An 8,119-nucleotide genomic window follows, 5' to 3' on the forward strand; every position below is an offset into this window, starting at 1 on the left:
TCGGGAAGCACGCCCCGTGTCGGAAAGTGGGGTTTCCGCAGATTCGGGGGGAGCACCTGATAATTCTAGTTTGTGTTGACTTGACAAAAACTAACCAGCACGCCATGCACGCCTGAAGACCTGAGTTTAATCCCCAGAACTCATGTCAGACAATGTGAACAATGGGCATGGTGATGCACATTTGTAACCGCAGTGCTGGTGAGACCGAGACAGAAACAGACAGAAAGATATGGGGAGATCATACACCAACAGCCTAACCTAATCAGTAAGTTCCAGGACAATGCGACACTCTGTCTTAAAAAGCAAGGTAGATGGTACCCAAGGAACAATAGCTAAGGTTCGTCTCTGGCTTCCAAAGATACACACACCTATGGACACAACACATATACACACATTTGTACTTGCACACACAAGGGGATACGGCATACAAGTGCACTCACATACAGAAATGAAATAAACTTGACAAAAGGAAACCGCCACCCTTGCACCTGGTGCTTGCATCCTGTTTCCTATTGGTTAAGAAGGAGGCTAAGAAGCATCAGGAAAATGATATTGGAGGTGACAACACTTCTGTTCGGTGTCCCTGAAGATGTCTGATGGGCTTCAGAAGGTAGCTACCCTTGACTCCATTAGATGTTAATCCAGATGCAGCTACATCATTCTGAAGATTGTCCAAGCAATTCTAGAACTATGCACCATGGCTCAGGAGTCGCTGGATTCTAGTAGAGGTAAACAATTTCAGGTTCAAGGACTCTATTATAGCTGCTGATCCATTCTCTTGAGACAGTGATTAGTCTAGGCATGAGACAAGGACCTATTTCTGACTATTTCTGAGCTACTCTCCTCCTGGTATGCATGGTGAGTGTCCGAGCTGTGGTGACCTTCCTGCTACCAGAGGCACATGCTTCTTGGGTGAACCACTGTGCTGAAGATGGACAGGGAAGAAAGGAAGGTTCTTCCTTAGCCGAGTTCACTTCCAAATATCTCATTGTGTATCAATCATGTTCATGGTTTAATGTCTTGATGCTAATGTGTTGCTTGCTTGCCACCAAAGGTACACACAGCAGCATGACATTAAAGCCTTCATAGCTGCCTAGACCAGACATATGAATTTCAAGACTCTCTTTCGGTATGGACATCAACAGAAGGGCAGCGAATAAAGTAGACCAGTAAAAGAGTAGAGAAAAATAATCAAGCTTTCTTTGTTTTGTACTTTCTCAGTTACTAATATTTTATATTTAAGTCAACAGATTTTAAGAAAAGACACAGATGGGGCTGAAGAGATGGCTCAAAGGTTAAAAACACTGACTATTCTTCCAGAGGACCTGGGTTGGGTTCATAGCACCCACATGGTGGCTTACAACCATCTGTAACTCCAGCTCCAGAGTATTTGATGCCCTTTCTGGCCTCCAAGGGCACTGTATTCATATAATGCACAGATAGATACACACAGAGGCAAACACTCATACACATAATAAAATAAATAAGAAGAAAGAAAAGATACAGAGGTATCTTGAAAAATGAGCTCTAAATTGTTTAACTCAATGGGGGATGTAATAGACATTTTTGTGATGTTTTCAAGGGCCAGTGATGGAATGGTTCTCAATCCCCCTTCTTATGGGCCTGATGACCCATTTAAGCAGACTGCTTCCTTCTCTCCTGTCACCTGTGCAGGGAGGGCTGTTTTCTAGCCTGTGACTCAGGGCTTTCACACTACATCAGGAGGGTGAGGCAGGGGAGGGGACACATCTGGAGTAAGTTCACCTTTCTGTAAGAACTGAAGTCAGATCCTGAGAACACTGAGACTGCAGGTGAGAGATTTTGAGACCTCTATTTGGAATCTTCAGAGAGGGGACATTGCAAGCTGCCCTGAAGTTAAGCCACGGTGTGGTAACTGTATTGCTTCCTAATACAGCCTGTTCTGTACTGACTCTGAACATTTATGATCAATCATTAAACCTAAGAGTGGGAAGGACTGCAGCAGAGATGGAAGAAATACAGGACAGTGTCTTTGTGTGCTGTAAGCACCACAGGCTCGCCCAGCCATTTCCGTCATGGCTACATGTGTACCCAGTACCCACCCATGTGGTGGATGAGCAGGTACAGTACAGACAACTGGAGGGCAACGTTCCTCAGTGAATCGCAGGCTAGTGCGATGTAACGAGACATTGTAGTGAGTCTTCAATTCGAGGGCTCAGGAAATACCTTCTGCCTCTCTTCTGCCGTTCTCATGCTAGTCAGACGCAAGCACATCAGATGCTTGGGCCTTATCCAACGACGCTAACATTTCTTGTTTCATCAAACTCTGTAGAGCTGGGTGGTGGGTCTCAAGAACACCTGTCTAGAAAGCAGGAGAGACAGAGACAAGTTTGTCACTCAGTTGAAAACTACCTCGGGAGGGATGATGGGTAATTTTACTAGAAGGTTTTTGAAGTCTTCATAGACATCTGGGTCCACAGAAGGACACATTTAAACAAAGGAGGAGAGAATAATTAGACAGAGATTGGGTGCATGTGCTCCCTCCACTGGAACATCTTACCCTGGATGGTCCTTTCTCCATTCATGATACAGCACTGGTCCTGTCTTAACTTAGGCCATTCTGTTCAAGGGGTGGGGGCTGGAACCTCAGTAGGCCCTTCTAGCCTCCAGGAGACTCATCATCAGTGCACTGTCAAAATATTCTCCATTCTGGTGTGCTTTGGCTTTAGAAAGAATGGGTTCTCCTCCACAGGCTTCTGGTGGTAACATCCTGGTCGCCAGGCACCCATCTATATGTGAAATAGAATGCTCTGTGGGGTTCTGTCCCATCTGTTCTACCCAGAAGGGCACTGACAGCTAGAAACATTCTCTAACAGCAGAGCTTGGACCCCATGGTGAGCTTGTTTCCTGCCACACACTTAAGTGCCTATTTTTTTTTTCTGAGGAAGGAAGGTCTTCCATGATGTCTGAGCATTCCAGACAGTCCTGGGCTACCAGGGTGTCTAAGAGATTGGTTGAGTATTGCTGTGGTAGTTGTCAGAATAAGCCAGTTAGAATGGGAGAAAAAAATGGAATTAACATTTCCTAATACTTATTATTATTTAAATAATACAGTCTGTGAGAAACATGGTTGACTGCAAATACCTAAAAAAAGATTAAAATGACCCCTGGCCTTTTTAACATGAAAATGGTAAATTAGCAACAAACAACCAGGCCATCATAAGTCTATTTCTTCTTACAAGAATAAAAAGTCCAAACTGTGTGCCATGGTGCTCACCCACGATTCCAGTCTCTGGAGGCAGAGACAGGAGCATCAGGAGTTCAAGGCCAGCCTTCACTGCATGGGCTCAACAAACCATTTTGTGACACGTGAGATCCTGATTCAACCAAACAGATCAAACAAATAACAATGCTAAGATGGAGAAAGGGACAGAGAGAACGTCATGGGCTCTCAGTCAAGGTATATTTGTGGCTCACAGGTAACCAAGGTAACAGCCACCAGAAAGAGTCAAAATCCTTGTCTTTACCTCCATGAGCCAAACATAGCCGTCCTTTAACTCAGTTTGACAGAGTGAAGAACCTGAAGCTGATGGAGGAGGTGAAACTGCAGCTTCCTAACAGCTGGAGCCTATGGCCATCATTCATTCCCAGACGGAAGGAAATCTCATCAGCTGAGAGTAGCCATGTCCACAGGCCTGGCACACAACCTGCTGACAGACAATGGTAACCCAAGTCCTGGCCAGGTGCTTGCAGCCTGTGATGCCCTCCTCGGACCCCCTCGGTTACAGTGGTATGAAGGGTGGCTATGGCTTGTATACAGAGGGTATGGGTCCAGAAAACAGGGCTGACCTGGATGCTCAGTTCCAAATGAGCAAGCATCCCACCATTAGAGCTTAGTGGGGCCGGGAGCAATGGGATTCACAGGTTCTGAAGGCAGCAGGGAAGAACACTGGGGAGAGGGAAGAGTACCAGGGAAGGGGAGAGTAGGGAGGTAGCAGAGGGTGGTGTGGGGAGATGAATAAGAACAACCAAATACAATGGCACAGATATGTAAAAATGGCATAACAAAGTCCTTTATGTTTTTTTACTAACTTAAAAAGAATTCACAATAAAATGCAAAGCCTGAGCCAGGCAGGTGGGACGAGTCTGTTTTGCCTGCACTTGGGTTGTGAGGGCAGGGAGTGCGCAGGCATGAAGCAAGTCCTAACTCCAGGGCGAGAGACTATACTGAGAGTAAAATCGAAATAAATAAAGGAAGAAAAGAAAATGCATAGCAGGACCCCAGTGTTCAGCGGAATCTCCACATGCCTTCTGCACCAGCTCGGGGCTCCCTATGGTGACAATCACAAGTTTGAGTTTGTTCTAATCCACGTTCTTTACCAAGGGATTTCCCTGCATGAAATCCTGTGGTCTTAACACGACCTTTGTGCAGAGGGACCACGGTGATGAGAAAGCCAATGGGCTGATAGACACACGGAGGAGTAGAGCAGAGGGTGAGGTGGATGAAGACATAGGCTCACATCTGCACAGGAGTGCACAGCGGGATACTCTGCTACTGAGCTGACTGGAAGCTGTACAGAGGAGGGGCCCTAAAAGCTATGGGGGCCCAAAGACCTCCTGATTTCTGAACCATCCCCTTAGATGGGAGTGTTGGAAACAAGGTAGTCTGAGACACACAGATGAGAAAGTCAGATGGAACTGGTTCTGCCTGTAAAGTATTAGTGATGGAAGCAGGAGGCCCAGAGTTGAAGCCCCAGAACCCAGGGTCTTAGTTACTTTTCTACTGCTGTGATAAGACATCTCCATCAAGGCAACTTACAGAATGAAGAGGTTATTTGAGCACGTGGTTCCAGATGGATACGAGTCCATCATGCCAGGAAGGCATGGCCAGAGGCAGTAGGCACGGTGGCTGGAGTAGGAAGCTGAGAGCTACATCCTCAACTGAAAACACGAAGGAGGGAATGAATTGGAAGTGATGTGATGTGAGGCTTTCAACTTTCATAACCCAACTCCAGTGATGTACTTCCTCCAGAAAGGCTACCCCTCCTTATAACCTCTCTGATCAGCCCCATCAGCTGGGGATTCAATATTTAAGTGCCTAAACTTGTGGGGGGAACACTTCTCATTCAAACTGCCACCGCTAAGTGGCAAACAAACAAAACTAAAAAAAAACCCAAATAAACAAGCAAGGTAACAAACAAACAAAAACCCAAGTGTAGTGGCTTGATTATAACTCTAGCTCTTGAGATGAAGAAACAGTGCTTAGACCTCATCGTCCAACCCAGTTAATCTAATTGGCAAGCCTTAGGTGCGACTGAGAGTCTCTGGCTTCAGAGCAATGACACCTGTCTTCACATGGGTGCACACATATATGTGTGCATGTGTTTGTGAATGTGAGTGCATGCATATGTACACACATGCATGCGCGCACACACACACACACACACACACACACACACACACACACACACACACACAAGTCTGAGCCTCTGCCTAGAGAAAACAAGCTGTAGCTACAGCACCCTTCCCAGAGTTGCCTGCGGGCTGTTTTATTGGGGAAACCATCAGTCTTGTTAGCTTTGGCAACACAGTACTGATGACCGGGCGTGTTTTCAGTGTTGTTATTATTCTAACATAATCACTATTGGAAGCATCTGTTGTTAAACACAGTACTGTGTGCACAGTCTTGGTTGATTGGTTTCTGTTAATTGCATCCATAAATTATGCAGTAAAGTGGAGGCTGAAGCTGAGGGAGTGTAGCAGGCGCTGGGAAATACTGAGCCAGCTATCTCCCTAGGAAGTGGTCGGGACCCAGACCCTTCATTGTTTCTTCCTTTGACTGACTCCCTCTCTTTTCATGTGTGTATTCTTCACATCCATAACTGGTAGAAGTCACAGAGAACCAATAACCTATCAGGGATCCAGGAAGACATTTCTCAGACATTCCCTGTGGCTTATCCTCTGGGCCCTTAATCCAGGGTGAAGTAGGACCACCTGCTTACACTGAACTTAGAGACTTGATAGTCTCTAAGGGCAGATCACGCTGGTGAGTTTTGGTTCATTCTCATGATCCTTCTGGGAGGGAAAGTCAGCCCCAAATCCATAGCTTTTTGTTCTTCTTGACTGAGATCATGATGGTCTTCCTCACCTGGGCAAGGCCAATCTCAGCTGGGTCCTCCATGCAAACATCTCCCAAGACTTGGAAGTGGAAAAGACTGAAGCTCTCCTCTCCCTTCTCCAACAAGTGCCTCCATTCTTCTCTCTTGAACATCTTCACCTTAGCCGCTCCTACTTCATCTCCTTGGGTCCAAAGATGACATCAATAGATAGTCAAGAACCTCACACCCAGTGCACAATTCACCTGTTCTGCAGGGGCATCCATTGAAGTGGCCATTCTTCTTCTGGAATCTTCCTTTCTTGTGGCCTTGGATTCTCCTGTCATGATGTCACTTCTGTGCTCTTCACAAGAACATAGACCTTGGTTCACTGAGTCTTCATTCTTCATGCTCTGTCCTCCTGTATTATCCAGCACTGCATGAGTCCGCTGGTCCTCCACTTCCTTATCAGTGAATTGGAGATACAGTGGCAGTAGCCTTGTGATGTTATGATGAGAAGTGAGTGACTGGAGTCAGGGTAGTGCTCAGAGGAGATTAGGGATCACAGTCAAGATCAGAACTGTGGGCTCATTGGACTTTGACCCTACAGGTTGCCAATGGGTACCACATTTTTCATCTTGTGGAACTACTTTTTTCGACAAAAATGAGAACATCTTTTCCATTTGAGCCTCCAGAATGAGCCCAGGTTCTACCTCTAGAAGAGTGTCTTTTTCTCTTAATCGTCTTTCCTTGTCTGGAGACTAAGATCCTTTTGTTTTCCACATTTGATTATCTTATCCCTGTGACATAGAAGCCTGACATAAACAGCACACAGAGCGCAAAGGTTTATTATGGCTCATGGTTTCAGAGGGCTTTGGTCCATGGTTGGTAATTCCCAAGCATCCAGGTTCATCACAGTGGAAGCTGATGAGGGAAAAGGATGGAGTCATTTGATTGGCTTTCTCCTTTTTCCCAGCCCACAGGAAGCCACCACTCACATTTACTCTTAGCTAACCCTCTCCAGAATTGCTGTTATAGAAAAGCCTAGAACTGTGCTTCAGTCTACTGGGTGATTCGAATGCAAGTCGTATAGACAATGAGGACTAAACACCTCACTGGGTTTCCCAGATCTGCTGAGCTTCAGGATCCATTCACTTGGGAGAGTGGGTCTAATCGTTCCTCACACCCAGATCCGAATCTGGGTATTACATCCGTGTCAGACCTGCTTCTGACCACCCATGCCCACCCATGCCCACCCGTGCCCATCCACACCTTACTCCACCATACCATCTGCTTGAGTGCTGTCTTCTAACTCACTGGACTCCCACGAGCTTCCTCCCTCTCCAGATCTCTCCATTGCTACAAGTCCCAGATATTGAAGCATAGACTGTGATTTAAAGATTACATCGCCTTCCATACATGTACTCTCCCAGCCCTACAGTATGTGTCCACGAGTAAAGTCCCTTCCAGATCTGTCCACAAACCTTGCTCTTAAGTTTTCTTTCTGGTCACACTGTACTTTTCTGTCTTTCACATTTTTTTTTTTTGCCTTTTGCATCCCAGACCTCAATTCACAAACACCCATTGTTTCTCATTTCTCATCAACTTCTTGTCTTGTTTGTATTTTATCTTTGACAAATTCTTCTGTCCTCGAAACTGTCCCTGCTACCCTTGCTGGGTCTACACACACAAACACACACACACACACAACACACACACACACACACACACACACACAGAGAGAGAGAGAGAGAGAGAGAGAGAGATAATTAGGCTTTACACTAAATTATCTTTCTATTGTGTGTTCTTCATATGTGATTAAGCAATCTCATGAAACAATCTGGTGATTTTCCCAAAATTTGAGTGGCAGTTTTGTGTGCTTAGATACCTGAAATTGTCAGCTGGAAGATTCTTAACTGCTTATTTCATAACCGACAAGTCCATTTTCCTAGGATCAATTTTGATAATGATGTCAAGCTTAATCCTATTATAATATCATTGCTGGCTGGTTTCTTTATTTAACAGACACTCTGATCTTATCAACA

The 8,119-nt window shown here is 45.5% G+C and overlaps 1 long non-coding RNA gene across 1 annotated transcript; it reads right to left on the reverse strand.

Annotated features, from left to right (window-relative positions):
• Window positions 1-425: 425 nt before the first annotated feature.
• LOC148123147 (uncharacterized) lies at window positions 426-2,746 on the reverse strand. Its single transcript, XR_015735325.1, has 3 exons — window positions 2,540-2,746; window positions 2,206-2,341; window positions 426-719 (listed from the first exon to the last, which is right to left on the reverse strand). It is a non-coding gene; the product is annotated as an uncharacterized LOC148123147 (long non-coding RNA).
• Between the last annotated feature and the right edge of the window lie 5,373 nt (window positions 2,747-8,119).

This window comes from Myodes glareolus, chromosome 2 (genome assembly GCF_982192425.1).
Source record: "Myodes glareolus chromosome 2, mMyoGla1.1, whole genome shotgun sequence".
Lineage (NCBI taxonomy): Eukaryota > Metazoa > Chordata > Mammalia > Rodentia > Cricetidae > Myodes > Myodes glareolus.